Source organism: Somniosus microcephalus, chromosome 3 (assembly GCF_052327205.1).
Source record: "Somniosus microcephalus isolate GS21.2 chromosome 3, FLI_Smic_1.0, whole genome shotgun sequence".
In the NCBI taxonomy this organism is placed as follows: domain Eukaryota; kingdom Metazoa; phylum Chordata; class Chondrichthyes; order Squaliformes; family Somniosidae; genus Somniosus; species Somniosus microcephalus.
This window is the reverse complement of record NC_140989.1, coordinates 286,512,505-286,528,195: the sequence shown is the minus strand read 5'-3', so window position 1 is coordinate 286,528,195 and position 15,691 is coordinate 286,512,505. Positions and strand designations below refer to the sequence as shown.

The 15,691-nt window shown below is 42.1% G+C and overlaps 1 long non-coding RNA gene across 1 annotated transcript; it reads left to right on the top strand.

The window, feature by feature from the left end:
- Window positions 1-1,404: 1,404 nt before the first annotated feature.
- On the top strand, window positions 1,405-14,954 carry LOC147122033 (uncharacterized). Its single transcript, XR_015077666.1, has 4 exons — window positions 1,405-2,281; window positions 2,439-2,568; window positions 5,973-6,074; window positions 14,759-14,954. It is a non-coding gene; the product is annotated as an uncharacterized LOC147122033 (long non-coding RNA).
- The last annotated feature ends 737 nt before the right edge of the window (window positions 14,955-15,691 follow it).

Sequence of the window (15,691 nt, the reverse complement as noted above, 5' to 3'; positions counted from 1 at the left end):
GTCTTCTTAGCTCAATACCATACTAAGCAGTGTGCTGGGCTATCTGAGAGCTATAAAGTGTTTACCTCAATCCCTAATTGTCAGCTTGGTTCAGTGTTAGCACTCTCATTTCTGAGCTGGAAGGTTATGGGTTTAGGATATAAGCACATAATCAAGGCTGACACATCAGTGTAGTACTGAGGAAATGCTGTATTGTCAGAAGTGCCGTCTTTTGGAGGAGACATTAATCTGAGGCCAAGGATCCTGTTGCTGATTGCTATCCACTAACCGATACTACATGTGTTGAGTATCGGGCTTGACTGTTATGTCCCCGACAACTAAATATTCTGCTGATACTGTCTGGGAACATAGATGAAGAACAGCCATTTAGGGAACGTTCTGGAGGCTGACTAGTGCTTGTGGAACCATACTGCAAGAAGCAGTTAATGCCTTCAGAGTAAGGGAGAAAAGTGGCAGAAAAAAGGGAGGAAAATTAAATTCCCTAAAGTACTTTGAAAATCCTATTTTCTCACATCACGCTATAATTATTTTACTTGCTCTCGGTTTTAATTTGTTTGTCTCTCTGCCAATATATATTTTTTGAAAATCCAAAATAATTAAGACTATTGTGTGAATCTTTCCTCTCCATTAGTATTGCCCTCTTCTTGTCTGAAACGTTAACTCTGTTTCTCTCTCCACGGATGCTGCCTGGCCTGCTGAGTATTTCCAGCGTTTTCTGTTATTACAGTTTTAAGGCACTGGCTATCCTCCAGTACCTTGCCCAAGTGGCAGGCTATGTGATTGGGTAGAGCATCAGTCAAGCTTGGTCCGATCGGATCCTCACTTTAATGTTTCACATTTCCTATCAGAAGTCACTGAACATTAGTATGAAACAAGCATATTCTCCCAGTATGACTGTTGCCATGTGATATAGTAAAAAAAAGGCATCAATGACTCAGAATGCAAAAAATACCAATCATAATGCAATATATTTAAAGTCAGTGAGTGTGTTGTACTTTTCTGTCTAGGAGTGACGTCGCTCCTTCGGTTTCTAGTCTGGGTTTGTATGACTCAGCACCAGACCAGGAGACGCCCATTCATTGCCATCCATCCAGTGGAGAAGCCATAAATCATCTTTAAGAGGAAAGCATAACTGCTTACAATGGGATGTCACAGATGGGCTTGGCCCCCCAAGGTAGTACAGAAGGGTCCAACCCTGGCCCTTTGGAAAAAAAATTGCAATGAAGCAACGCATCACTGGCACACACCATCGCTGCTCTTCCGCCGCCCCCTCCCGTGGGGAAATTTTTTTTGTTTAAAAACATAACCTTTTAGGAACTTGGCAGCAATGTTTGCCAATTGGGGACAAAAGAAGTCACACAAAACAAGTTATTTAATTCAAGCAATAGCAACAAAAAAAAATTAAAAGCAGGCTGACTTTAAACGTGTTGCATTGTGATTTTTTTTTGCACTCTGGGGAGTTGGAGTTGGACCCGGAAGTTTTTTATATATCACATGGCCGAGAGATTTAATAAAAACACAAAAATGGCGGCAGTCACATTGGGAGAGTGTGTTTGCTGCGTCATAAAATAATATGCATGTAAACAAAGAGAGAAGAAAGAAGAGAAAGGGGGGAAAAGGAGAGAAAGAGCGAACGGGAGCCGAGCGAGCGGTGCGGACGATCCGGGAGCAGCCGAGACTGTCTGGGGACTGGGGGCGAGCACGGCTCCGGGGTGGGGGGCTCATTGTATAGAGTCTTGTTACTGGGCAAGTCTCAATTGTGTGTGATGGTTTCGGGGAGAAATGCACCAGTTTTTATTTAATAGATATACATGTATGTACAAATTAAAATGCAGCAAATTATACTTGATGCAAATTCCTAGTGTCATAATAGTCAATGCTAAAATTACCAATTAAATTAGGGTCAAATTCGCTGTATTTAAAAAAAAAATACGATGTCAGTTTCTGGAAGCTGGTGGAATTATCTTTACATTTCTTGATGCGAGTTCATTTGAGTTTCACGTGGTTTTTATTCTAATCGGGATTTGAATATATTTTTTCTTAAAATGTTGTATTGCTGTCCTAGGATTTCAGTGGGTTGGAGAGTTCTTTAATTTATTTTTTTCCAGATTTGCATTTTTTGGGGGAGATTGCTGCTGGCTCGAAAGATTGGAAACAGCGCCCAGATCCAACTTGTTTACAGAGAGGGTCGTGCATGGAGAGGAAGGGCGGAGCAGCCAATCCCTAATTCCTGGATGATTCCTCGATCCCTGGGAAAACCAGCTCCTCTCCCCGCTCAAAGGTAATGTACTTAGAACTAAAAAATAATCCTTACAATGCTAACCCTGCTGCTTAATCGAAGGAATTTTGCGATACCAGTATATCTGCACTGAAATGAATCTGTTCATAAAATAATTGAATTCCTTTCAAATTCTTTGGATTTCATTTGCGGCTTTTAGCTTGTAATTATTATTGATCTGACAAAGAGAGACCATGACAGATCTAGAAAACACGTGTCCCCAGACAGGGATTTGTTTACACTGTCTCTACGTTTTACGTTTTGAAAGTTGCTGGTAATCTTAGTGTAAGGTAAGGTGCCTTTCATATTATTTGTACAAAAATACATTTTATATATATTGTAATGCTGGCAATTTTTAAACAACTTGCATTTATATAGCACCTTTTAACATAAAACGTCCCAAGGCGCTTGACAGGAGTGTTATGAAACAAAATTTGACACCAAGTCACATAAGGAGATATCGGGACAGGTGACCAAAAACTTGGTCAAAGAGGTAGGTTTTAAGGAGCGTCTTAAAGGAGGAGAGAGAGGTGGAGAGGTTTAAGGAGGGAATTCCACAGTTTAAAGCCTAGGCAGCTGAAGCCACTAATGTTGGAACGATTAAAATCGGGGATGCGCAAGAGGCCAGAATTGATGGAGCGTATAGATCTTGGGGGGTGGGGGGGAGGTTACAGAGATAGCGAGGCCATGGAGGGATTTGAAAACAAGGATGAGAATTTTTAAATTGTGCGTTACCAGACCCGGGAGTCAATATAGGTTAGTGAACACAGGGGTGACGGGTGAACAGGACTTGGTGCGAGTTAGGATATGGGCTGCGCAGAGTTTTGGATGAGCTCAAGTTTATGGAGCGTGGAAGATGGGAGACTGGCCAGGAGAGCATTGCATGAGGGTTTCAGCAGCAGATGAACTGAGGCGGGGGCAGAGTTGGGCAATGTGGAGGTGGAAGTAGTCAGTCATAGTGATGGCGCAGATATGTGGTCGGAAGCTGATCTCAGGGTCAAATACGACACTAAGGGGGCGATTTTGTGAATGGAGGCGCGTTGGAGGCGGGACTGCTGCTTGTCTGGTCGATGTCCCGCCTCCATCGATTTGTGGCCAACCCATGCTATTTTCCCTTGATTGACTTTGTTAAGCCCGCCCAGTGGGCTTAGCAGGCCAATTAAGGGAAAGCCGGTTGCAGAGAACATCAACGTATGACGTTTCATCTGTCAAAAAATTTTGACAGATGAATTGTCATCGTTTGACAGCTCTGTGAAGCTGCCAAACAGTGACAATCTCTGCAGTTTGATGAGGTCTTGCATACAAGACCTCATCAACCTTCTTTCTTTTACAGAAATGAGATGGTTGTTGCATATGAGAATGCAACATCCATCTCTCATCTGCAGCACGGAGGTGCGAGAATCTCCGCATACAAACCGACTGAAGCCTGCAAGAAGAAACAAAGGTAAGTACACTTTTAAAAACACTTTGCACTTATCTCAGATGCTCACCTCTACACTCTTGCACCCATCACTTACCTTCACACCACAGTTTTGCACCCGACCCCCGCAAACCCAGTACTCGCCTCGCTGAGCTGGTGTGTTTTGGAGCCTTCGGGAAGCCCGCACTTGAGGGCAAAAAGGGGGTAATCCTATTTTCTGCCTGTTAACTAGGTTTTAATCCCTTCCCGCCTCCAAGGCGCGGGACGGCTACCCGCCTCCTGGGAAGATGGCTTGGGGGCGGGTGCTGAACCCGCCCCCAAATTCTGCCATTTTCCCGGCAGTCCTGCCTCCATACCCGCCCCCCCAAGGTTGCAAACAGTCTGGTTCTGCCTCAGGCAGTAATATTTAAAAGAAATGTAACTATCCTTGTAGCAATTCTTCATTCAAAATATATATTCTCTCAATAAACTATTGAATTCTAATCAACAACAACTTGCATTTATGTACCAAATGTAAAAAATCCCAAGGCGCTTCAGAGAGGCATAATCAGACAAAAAATCGCCCAGACAACGGCGATATTGAGAGGGGTGACGAAAAGCTTGGTCAGAGCTGGACTTTCAGGAGGGCTCTAAAGGAAGAGAGGGAGGTGGAGAGGCGGACGTGTTTTGGGAGGGCATTCCGTAGCTTGAAGCCTAGATGGCTGAAGGCACTGCCGCCAATGATTGGGTGAAGGAAGTGGTGATCCACAAAAGGCCAGAGTCAGAGGAACGGTGAGTTCGGGAAAGGGTTGTAGGGCTGGAGGAAGTTACAACGATAGTGAGAGGCAAGGCTATGAATTGATTTGAACATGGATGAGAATTTAAAATTTGAGGTGTGCAGAGCCGGGAATCAATGTCGGTCAGCATGGCCAGGGTTGCTGGGTGAGTGGGATTCGGTGGCATAGGATACGGGAAGCAGAGTTTTGAATGAGCTGATGTTCACGAAAGGTGGAGAATGGGAGGCCAGGCATTGTGGTTTTTTAAATAAAATTGAGACACCTTGGTGAGGGGTCAAGGGCCATAAGTTGAACAGAGTACGAGAGAAGATTAGATGAATCAAGAAGCCTGTAGACAGACCACTGGTGTCCAGACTCGAGCCCATGGGCCGGATTTGGCCCACAAATACTGCTGTCAGCTCCTCTCCACCCCCTCAACAAAGCTCCTGGCTCCAACCTCCTTAGGGCTGATGCCGGATCCATTCTCTTGCTGCTCCAAGTGATTGAATGTTTCATACACGTTGGTGGCAATTCCTACCCATAATGTGCTGCAACATTCAATTGCTTGGAGCAGAACAGCAGATGGGAAGAGGAGCTGAGAGCCACACTTGGGGCCGGAGAGTTCCAGTGTGAATTTGGAGGGCAGAACAGTCGTGCCATCATGACAATGGGGGGCGGGGGGAGAATACCAGCATGAAATGTGGGGTGGGGTGGGGGGGGGGAAGAAAGAGAATGGTCTCAATGTGGAATTTAAGGGGAGAGGGAGAAGGAAGCTGCCTTGACTGAAGGTTGGGGGAGAAGAGTGGCAACTCACCAGAAGCATGAAAAGAGTAAGAAACCTAGGGCCACCCTAGAAAAGGATCCCCCGTGTTGGTAGTAGAAGATAACTTTATATAAAAAGAAAATACTGCAGATGCTGGCAATCTGAAATAAAAACAGAAAATGCTGGGAATACTCAGCAGGTCAGGCAGTATCTGTGAAGAGAGAAACAGAGTTAACGTTTCAAGTCAGTGATCCTTCGGCAGAACTTCGTCAGACGTTCTGATGAAAAGTCACCGACCTGAAACGTTAACTCTGTTTCTCTCTTCACAGATGCTGCCTGACCTGCTGAGTATTTCCAGCATTTTCTGTTTTTATAACTTTTTTTAAATATGTGGCCCATGGTCTCATGATAAGCAGTTGAGTGGCCTATGAAGTGAAAAGGTTTGGATACATCTGTAGATTGTAGGAGGAATAGAAGACTTGGAGCTTAAGGAGCTTCACACTATTGAGGTTCTTGGAAAAAGTGGGTTTGTATCAGAGGCTTTGCAATGAGTTTTGCATTGGAATTTCATGACACTGGAGGGGAAGAAGGACACATGGGTTTGTGTGTTTGGAGCTTAGGAGGGAAAAGAAAAGTTCAGAGGAGCAATGACCATAGTGTATTGATTAAATGGCTAAGTAGGGGAGAGAGATTGGTGGGTGGATGTGTGAAGGTTGGCATATCCGACAATAAGTAATCTTCTTGTGTTCTGTCCAGGGGTGCGAGAGAGGTGCTGGAGAAACCTCCCAGATCTAGGAATAGCATTGAAGTCTTTGCATATAAAAATACTCCTAGCCCTCAGAGGGTTAAATAAATACTGTAAGTATGATCTCTGGTTTGTATTGATCATTGTGTCTTTTTGAACAACTCAATAAGCATATAATTTAGATGCTGTATTTAGTTATAATGGTGAAGATTTGTTTAATTACTGTTTAAACTATATTTGTCTAGGCTCAATCACTAGTGTATGTTGAGTTAGCTGACCTCAGCTGAGGTGGCACTAGAGCCATGAAAATTGGCGTCAGAGCCCCTGGGCTCGAGAAATTAGCCAGGATCCCTGCTCTTGATCATTGTTCAGTGTCACTACTGGAAAAGTGCAAGCCTAGACATTGGGCTCAGTCGTGATGCTTTCTGTGGTTAAATAGCCTGCCAGCACTCACTGTCTAGGCTCACACATGAAGTGTGGTCACTTGGCCACGGTGCTGGAGAGCAGCCAACACCCATCGAACTGTAACCCAGCAGGAGTCTGCACCTTCAGGAGAGGAAGGGAGGGGGAGAAGTAGGAGGCTGCTAATCTTCAGAAATGTTCTAATTTGCTCAGTAACTACGCTGACTTGTAAATTCTTAATCAATGTTTCCATTGTGCTTTTGTCACAGCCATCTGTTTGCTAATGATTGCCCTACGTCCAACAGTGTAGGTACTTTTTTTTTATTGTTACACATTGCCTGCATCAATCTACCACATTTGCTTTTTCTCTGAAGCCAAAGAATGAAAACTCATTTTTCTGGCTCATTGTACTTCACTCTGACATCCAAGGCCTAATGCTGAATGCAGTTCCAGTTTGCAGTAATGTGTTTTCAGTGTTTTTTTCCTCTGTTTGCCTGATGTGCAATCTTACATAGTTGAGGCACATGACTAGTTCTTTATTTACAGAACTGCTCTCTCCTGTTGTAAGATTTTGCATGTTTACTCAGATAGTGGTACTTTATAGTGTTGTCAAAATACAAACGTTGAAACATCAAATTACAATTTCATAGGGCATTTGAATTTAAGCTTCGCATAATCTAAATCACTACTTTCAGGTTTGCCTTTCCTTCCATTCCATTCTTTTCAGCTTTGATGGTTTACTGCATTATGGGCCTTTACCCTTCACCTTGGTTTATAATAAAATGAAGATAAAAAAGCATTAATACTTATATTCATGAATGTTTTAGGTATAAAATTAGTTTATTTTCAATGGTAAGTAGTTGAACCCTCAACACCCCAAGCTTTAAAATTATGAATGGGTTGGACAGGGTAGATGTGGAGAGAATGTTTCCACTAGTGGGGGAATCCAAAACTAGGAGACATAAATACAAGATAGCTACTAATAAATCCAATAGGGAAATGTCTTTACTCAAGAGTGGTTAGAATGTGGAACTCGCTATCACAGGAAGTGGTTGAGGCAAATAGCTTAGATACTTTCAAAAGGAAACTAGTTGAGTATTGAGAGAAAAGGGAATAGGAAGATATGCTGAACAGCTGAGATGAGACAGATGGAATGGGAGAAGTGTGTGGAGTATAAACACCAGCATAGACTAGTTGGGCTGAATGACCTGTTTCTGTGCATTACACTTTATGTAAATCTGTGAAGTGGTTGGACATCTATCCGCATTTCTGACCCTTCAGAGAGTGAGATTTTTTGTCGTGCTACTGTGGCAAAGTGCTGAGTGGCGGCAAGGAATGGAGAGACCCCAGACTATTGTGCCTCACTTGCTTAATGGGTGCCTTTAGAATGGCATTGGCAGAGTCCAAGGAGCAGGTTTCTTGTCTGGGCATCCATTAGCTGTGGACGTTAAGGGGACAACCAAGAAAGGGACACTGTCCATGTTAGCAACCAAACTGAGAAAATCTGCTCTAGTTCTTTTCCTTTTAGCTGGTTTCCCTTCCTTATATCAGTTGTGGCCGAAAAGGTGCACAGACAATCTGCTTTCGGGCCTTTGCCTCTGCTGCTCCAGTATTCGCCTGGAGGAGCATGTGAGAGGTCCTGAGGGTGAACTTCCCTTTCGATTTCCTTCAATGTGGAAATTGTATCTACTTCTCTCTCTTGCTTTCCCCAAAATGAGCTGAGATCAGGAATTCGGTGGTGTGGAAGATACAGTGGGTGTGAATGTTGGTGCTCCAGCATGCTGGTCTGCTAATTTTTTTTTCTTTTTCTAATTTTTTCCCCACTTCTCCCCTCCTCTGCTCTCCTACCCTAAAGATTTTGTCTCCTTATCTTGGAGTATAGTTCTACAGGCACTTGGTGCCCACCAGTAACACGCCCAAGTGGTCATTACTCATTTGTGACCCTTATCGATGAGTTTTGACAGGCTACAAGGTATCGCCACTAAACTCGATTCTTCTCTCCTTCGATGTTCTCACACACACACTTCCAGAGGGATTACTAAACAATGATAGGAGCTAGAGTCCTTGCCTCAGGCACCATCGGCTCTCTGGTACCTCACCCAAGTGACCACCCTTCACATGTGATTGTGCATTTTCCCAGGCTATTTAACTGCTGGAGGAAGAACCATAGCCAAGTCCAATTCTATCCATAAGAGGACTAACCGATACTAGACAAGGACAGGAACCCTGGCTGATTTTATTTTTCCTCTCCCTAGTCCTGGACTTGAGGCCATCAATCATAGGTTTTTAGACTTTAAAGATTGAATTACATAAGGGAGGCAGAATGTCACTCGACAGAAGGAAAACAAGTCTCACATGGATATTTCCAGCTGTCTGGCTAGCATGATGTTTGCCAGACTTTGCTCAACAAGTCTTTTGGCAACAGAGCCAAATATACAGTTGGTTTTTACATCAATTGTATCAAGTCATGAGACTTGGAAGGCGAATCCAGTTAACCACCACTAGTGAACGAGAGAGTATATTTGCACACATTCATGTGCCAGTGAATGGTATGCAGTATTTTTCATTTTATTTCAAATAATTCGACGCAGAAGCCTTGAGAGTTTAAAAATTTGAATTGAAGGCTGTTGGTTTTCCAGTCCTGGATCCCACTGAGGACATTTTGTGGTTCTTGATATTTAGGACTGTTGAAGTAGCTAAATTGTAGATTAAATATTTTAAACAGAAAGTTGTTGGAAATGTGATCTACATCAGGGGTTCTCAACCTTTTTACTTCTGAGGCCCCCCCTCCTGTGTTATAAAAATTCCACGGACCTCCAGTAACACAACACAAGTATTTTTTCTGTATAAAAATTAGTTATACGTATGTATATATCTTATTATTTTTGTTTTACTTAATATGAAACTTAGAATTGTTGCTCAGCACCAGCAACATCAGGATGTGGAGGTATCTTCAAGTATTACTGAGTAAGGGGTTTTCTCCTGAGGTTGGGGAACACAAGCGGGCTTCTTGGTATGCTATGTCTGACTAGGGAGTGTCCAATAGTTCATTTCCCCAGTCCTAATATCACTCTCCTTAACATGCATAAAAATTCATCAAAAATATTTGTCTTTTTATATTTAAAATAAAAGATAGGAAAAATGCAAAGTTGCTCTGTATGAGTTACCAGACAAGGCTGGCTACATTAATTTGTGTTCACACCATCAAGTCTGGGCATGTTTAATATGCATAATCAATATGCCAACCCCCAGGACCTGGGCTGCATTGTCACCCCTGCCCAGGAGAGGGGCGGGTGGCAATCAGGCTCTTTTGTCACCAATCTAGGCCCACAACAGCAAAATAAATGAACTGTCAGCAGGTGTGACATTCCAGTTAACATTCCCGTTAATTTCATTCAGACACAACTAACCAGAGATCTTACTGAGTTTGGACCGTATCCGCAAACGACCCCCCCCCCCCAAAAAAAAAAACACCCTCGGTCCATTACAGTTTATGAAATTGATGAGAATTCCCATTTGAAAAGAGGTTTTAAAGGAGCTCTATATGCATGAGATTGACTGGGTGTCAGCGCTTTGTCCGTCCCTCGCTCCAAATCGGTTCTCCATCACTTCCCTCTGCTACGTACTAGGAGCCTGGACGACTCATGGATTCAGTGTGCTGCAACTCCACCCGGAGAAAGCCGACAGTCTCGGCCACCCAGAAGAACCGTCATGTCCCAAACCTTTCGCCGATCCTCTCCTTTCAAAGTTCAGTCCAAACTTTGCTGATGTGAACCATTCTCGTTTCCGACCCCACTTTTTTGCGAAATCACAAGAACGTCTTTGTTTGTTTTCCTGCTTCCAACTCAATTTCCTCAGTTTTAATTTTAGATTCGAGTCCACCGGGGAAAGTATTGCTCTGCGCTTGTTTTTTTTTTGCGGACCCATTCAAACCTTCTCACGGACCCCCGGTTGAGAACCCCTGATCTACATCATAAACTATACAAAGGACCTGAAATTGTGGTCGTAGGCTTCCCGCTGGCGAATACCGTCGATCCACAAGAAAAGTGCCTCTGTATCTTCGGAGTCTTGCGGTCCTGGGCCTGCTGGCGTACACCTGTGTAAAGGCCCACGTATCCCAGGGACGGACGTGGTTTGCAAGCGTCCCTGGGATCACATGGGCTGGCCCAACCAATCAAAAAGGTGGACTCCTATTATGCTTATGGAGATTCCATTTACGTACGGAATCCCCAGAAGCATAAATAGGAATGACATATAAAACACACCTTCACACAGCCTAAATAAAAAGAAATCACCACGTTTAAAATTAATTAAAATACAATGTAAACATTTAAAATAAAAATTTAATTTTTTGAAAAATAAATTTAAACATTTTTTTTAAAAGGGCCAAAAATAACCTAAACTAATTTTAAAGGTTTTTGAATGTTTAACTGATTTTTAAAAATGTTATTTTAATAATGCTTTTACCAGGCGTAAGAGTTTCATGGGCATTTGCTAGGCACAGTTGGGCAAATAGTCCAACTCTCTGCCAGCGAATGTCCATTTCCTGCGCATGCGGATGATCTGTCGAGCTGAAACTTGACAGATCGGAAGTTCTGGGTTTTCGTGCATGCAGAAACCCGGAATTTGTGGGGCACTTGCACAGTTATAGGCCCCGTAAAATCTGGGCCATTGTTACTGATTATCAAAGAATGTTGGAATGCAACAGCACATAAACATTTAGCCCATCTAGTCTGTGCTCGTATTTTTCTCTGCAACAGCCAACTAGTTGTCCTTCCAAAATATATTAGTTCCCATTTTTCTACAGTGTGCTACACCTGCCACCTCGCTGCCCACCCTGCTGGCCTATCTATGTCCTGCTGCAGTTAGGGACGCCCTCCCTAATTTAGTGGCATCAGCAAATTCTGATATTGTTCCATCAATTCCTAATTATTTTATTTATAAATGAATATCATAATTAAGAGCACCCCAATATGGAGCCTTGTTGAACACACTCTCCATGCCTTTCCGTCCTGAGAAACTTCCTTTTACTCCCGCCCCTTGCTTTCTGTCCTTGAACCTCCTCTCTCTTCATTTGACCACATTCCCTTTAAGTTCATGTACCATTATCTTTGCCATCAGTTTCTTATATGGTACCTTATCAAATGATTTTTTGAAAATCCATATAAATCACATTAATTACATTTGCTTTACATATTCTCAAAGAATTCTATAAGGTTGATCAAGCACAACCTGCCTTTTAGAAATCTGTGCTGACTGGCCCTCATTAGCTCAAGTTTCTCCAGTTACTTAGTAATTTCTTCCTGTATTGTAGACTTTAGCAGTTTACCAACAACTGTTTACTTTTTTGAAGAGGGGAATGTCATTTACCATCTTCCAGTGTTCTAGCCCAATTTTCATATCCATGGAATTTTAGAAAATTACAATTGGAGCCTCTGATTTTCTTCCTTAACATCAGGTTCTGGTGATTGTCTCCCTTAAATTTCAGTAACTTCTTTAATACAATCTCTCTTTGAATAATAACCTCCGCTAACTATTTTACATCCGTCTCCAGTGGTTCTACAATCTCAATGTCCACCCCCTTTGTGAAAACTGAGACAAAGCACTTATTTAATCTTTCTGCCATTGCCCACACTCCACGACAAGCTTGCTTCCTTTCATTTCTAAATGGCCCTAATCCTACCCTAACCATGTACTACTGCTGTGCCTCCAGAAAGTATGTTTATTGAGCTTTTTGATCATTTTATCCATCATTCTCTTTTAATCTTTCTAATTTTTTCAATGTATATAGTCTTTTTATAATTGTCCTGACTTTCTCTGTACAGTATTATCTTTCCCGTAAACATTAATTCCTTTTTTTAGGTTCAAATTTGAGCTAATTTTTCTGTTTGTCCTTGGAACCCCAGCCTTCAATACACTTTTTTTCTTTCTGGAATGCACTTGTACCCTTTCATTTCCTGTTTAAATATTTCCGATTGCTGATCTTTGGTTCTATTTTCCATCTTTTATCACTCGATAATTTGCATTTTCCAGTCAAATGTTCTTGGCTTTGACTTTCCCCATTGTATTCTTGTATTGAACCTAATTTTATTATGGTGACTGTTTCCAAAATGTTTTATTTATATGTCATCTACTTGCTCCTCCTTATAGTGCTTGTGGGAGCTTGCTGTGTACCAATTGTCTGCCGCGTTTCCTACATTACATCAGTGACTACAGTTCAAAAATACTTCATTGGAAGTGCTTCGAGATGTTGTGAAAAGCATTATATAAATGCATGTTCTAACTTTCTTTTCTTTACAGCCTAGTGCTAAGAAACTGCTTCGAATACTAAGCTACCTTTCCTCCCTTTCTTCCTTCTCTATCCCCATGAAAGTTTTATACCCAAGTATATTTAATTGCCTATCCTGAAGCAGCTGAATCCATGTCCTCATTTTCTGCTATACTCAACTTTGGTTTCCCAATTTTGCTTCTTACACTTTATGCATTAATATACGTTCATTTAGTTTGCATTCCTTTGGTTTTGTAATTTTTTCCCCCCTTTTGCCTTTTCCATATCATTTATTTTTTAACTTTCCTTCCAAGTAGTCCATTTGATTCTTTTTTTTGCTTTACCCTTGCCATATTAGTTTAAACCCACTCCAAAGCTTGAAGTTAACATCCCAGTGAGTATATTGGTCTCGGCTCTATTTGGGTGCAGGCAGTCCCATCAGTGCTCACTCCTACCCCAGACGTGGTCATGATGCCCCAGGAATAGGAACCTTTCTCTCCTACACATTCACTCCCTCATTTGGCTGTTCCTGTACTAGGTAGTGCTTCACATTAATGATAATTCTTAGATTACTACCTATTGAGGTCCTGTTCTTAATCTGTCTCCTCACTCCTTCAAGTGTCTTTGAAGACCTGAATCTTACTCTTTCCTATGTCGTTGGTTCTGACATAAACTATGACTTCCAGCTGAACCCCTTCTCTTTCCAAGAGTTTCTGTAAACACGCCATTATGTCCCTTACCTTGACACCTGGAAGACAAGACACCTATTGAGACTCGTATTACATAAGTGATTGCCGACTCCTCTCGCTATCAAGTAGCCCACTAGCATTCCTGCACTTAACTCTTCCCCATGACTAACTATTGCTGCACGGTGCCTTGTGATTTCCCTTTCCTGAGTTGCTGTTTTTGTTTGCATCATTGGCATCCAGCGCTATATACCCATCAGACTGCTTCAGACCCCACAGGAGTTTCATATGCTATCTCTACCTGAATTCTCATCTCTCCCCATCCACCCTGGTAAATGGTCATCTACTTTCCTTGCTCTGTCTCACTATCCTTCTCTTGCTGTAGGGTGAGCACCCATTGCAGTGTGCGCTTTTAGTACACAGTGTCTCCATTTGCTTCTCAAGCTCAGTAACTTTGAACTCGAACGAGGCCACCTGGATGCACTTAGTGGGTTTTCTGGACGGTCACAGTTTCTAAAGACTCCCATATCATGAAAATTCTGCACAGTGTGTTTTTTCACTGCCATAATAAATGGACTCAGAAACTCAAAGAACTGAAAGTAATTGCAAATCAACTATATTTAAATGCCCAACTCCAGTTCAGGTCAAACTTGTACTCAGTTGTCTGCCTTACTGCACCACTGGCCTCTTGCAGTGTCATTATCTCTAGTCTATTTAAATCCACTCAACACAGTCAGTATGCACACCTGCCTGCTCTTGCAGATTCAGGCCTACTCTATATCCATGTGGAACACCTGTTCAAGCCAAACTATTTCCCTTGCCTTCTTTCACAAAAATCTTATTCTGTAAGTATCTCACAGCTCCAACATTTTAATTTGTAGGAATGAAATTGTATTTCCAATGCAATCCTGTGTACGCTCGGTCAATTTTAACATCCCCTTTCTATGCTACGTAACTTTTTGCAATTTATATATTGCTTCACCCCAATTTCTCTCCTCTCTGATTTATGCTGGGCTGCAGTTCTGCAAACAGCAGATGACCTCCAGTACCTTGTTAAGTGGTCATTGTGAGCCTAGTCAGTGAGTGTGGCAGGCTATTCAATGGCAGAGGCATTGTAGCCAATTTTAATTCTATCCTCCGCTGACAACCACACATGCATATTTCATCAGGAATCACTAAACGCTAATCCTGATTTGTTTACTCCTTCTCAATCACTGGGGATAGTGAAGGCCAATTGTAGTGCCCTAAATCTGGTTCCAGCTGTCTGGCTCAGTACTGTGCCAAGAGGTGCACATACTTTGTATTTTCCTAAATCCATGAGTTTTTTTTAATTGATGTGTGTTAACTTTTTTTCTTTAAGGTTACAGAAGGTGTCAAAGTGTAACTTGCCAATTTTTTTTTTGGTTTCTATCTTTAAGTTTCAAAAATTCCTTTTCTTTAGCTGGGCATCTTGCCTCCCTCCATCTGTGCTGTAACCAGTAACTCAGGACAGATTGGTGGCTTTACTGTCTGGGCGAAAGCTGAGTGCAACTATCAACAGATGGTGAGATTGAAACCTGAGTCTCAGTCGGTGTCTCTGGGCAGTACACACAGAGCCAGCCCCGTCAAAGGGAAAAGAACTAGAAACTGCTTAGGTGGTGAGTATTGCATCATTGACACACATAATTTAAATTGTATTGTACCTAATGAAATTTCAAAACAACCAGGACATTGACCGATAAAGCAGCTCCTGAAAATGAAGTGCTATATGTAGGTCACAGTGTAGTGTTCATAAGCTTCCAGACGCCACACCAGGCAATTTGCATACCACAGGCTACATTCAGATGTGGTACATTTTGCCTTTATTGGTCGGTTAGGTAAAGTATTGTAACTGACTTAAAACATACATGTTGCTGAAAGTGAAACTGTTCAAAACCAACAGGAAATGTCTTTTGTGTTGGCAGTAAAACAAATGTTATTTTTATAATTTCAGACTGTGTATCTACATTTTTTTTTAATATCCTCTAAATATCCCAGCTCTTGGGCAAGAGGCAGTTGTAAGGTGCAGAATTCATTTTACTTCAGGTGTTCTGTGGTAATTGGTGGAACTTTATAACAGACCAGCTGTGGCCCCTTTTTTCCTTGGTTACCCCTTGTATTGTTTTGGGTGAATATCGGGGCAATGTCAGTGTTCTGTAGTTGTAGTGTACAGGTAAGAGACAACGGAGAGAGTTGTGTCCAGAAGTGGCTGCAGAGTGTCACTATTCACTCCATATTACAGTAAACCCTTGTTTAAGCGGCACTTTATCATCTGGAATTCTTTAATAACCGGCAAAATAGATAACCGATAATCTTGCCGAATCCATCCATTTTTCGTTTTTCCGAGTCCGAGTTT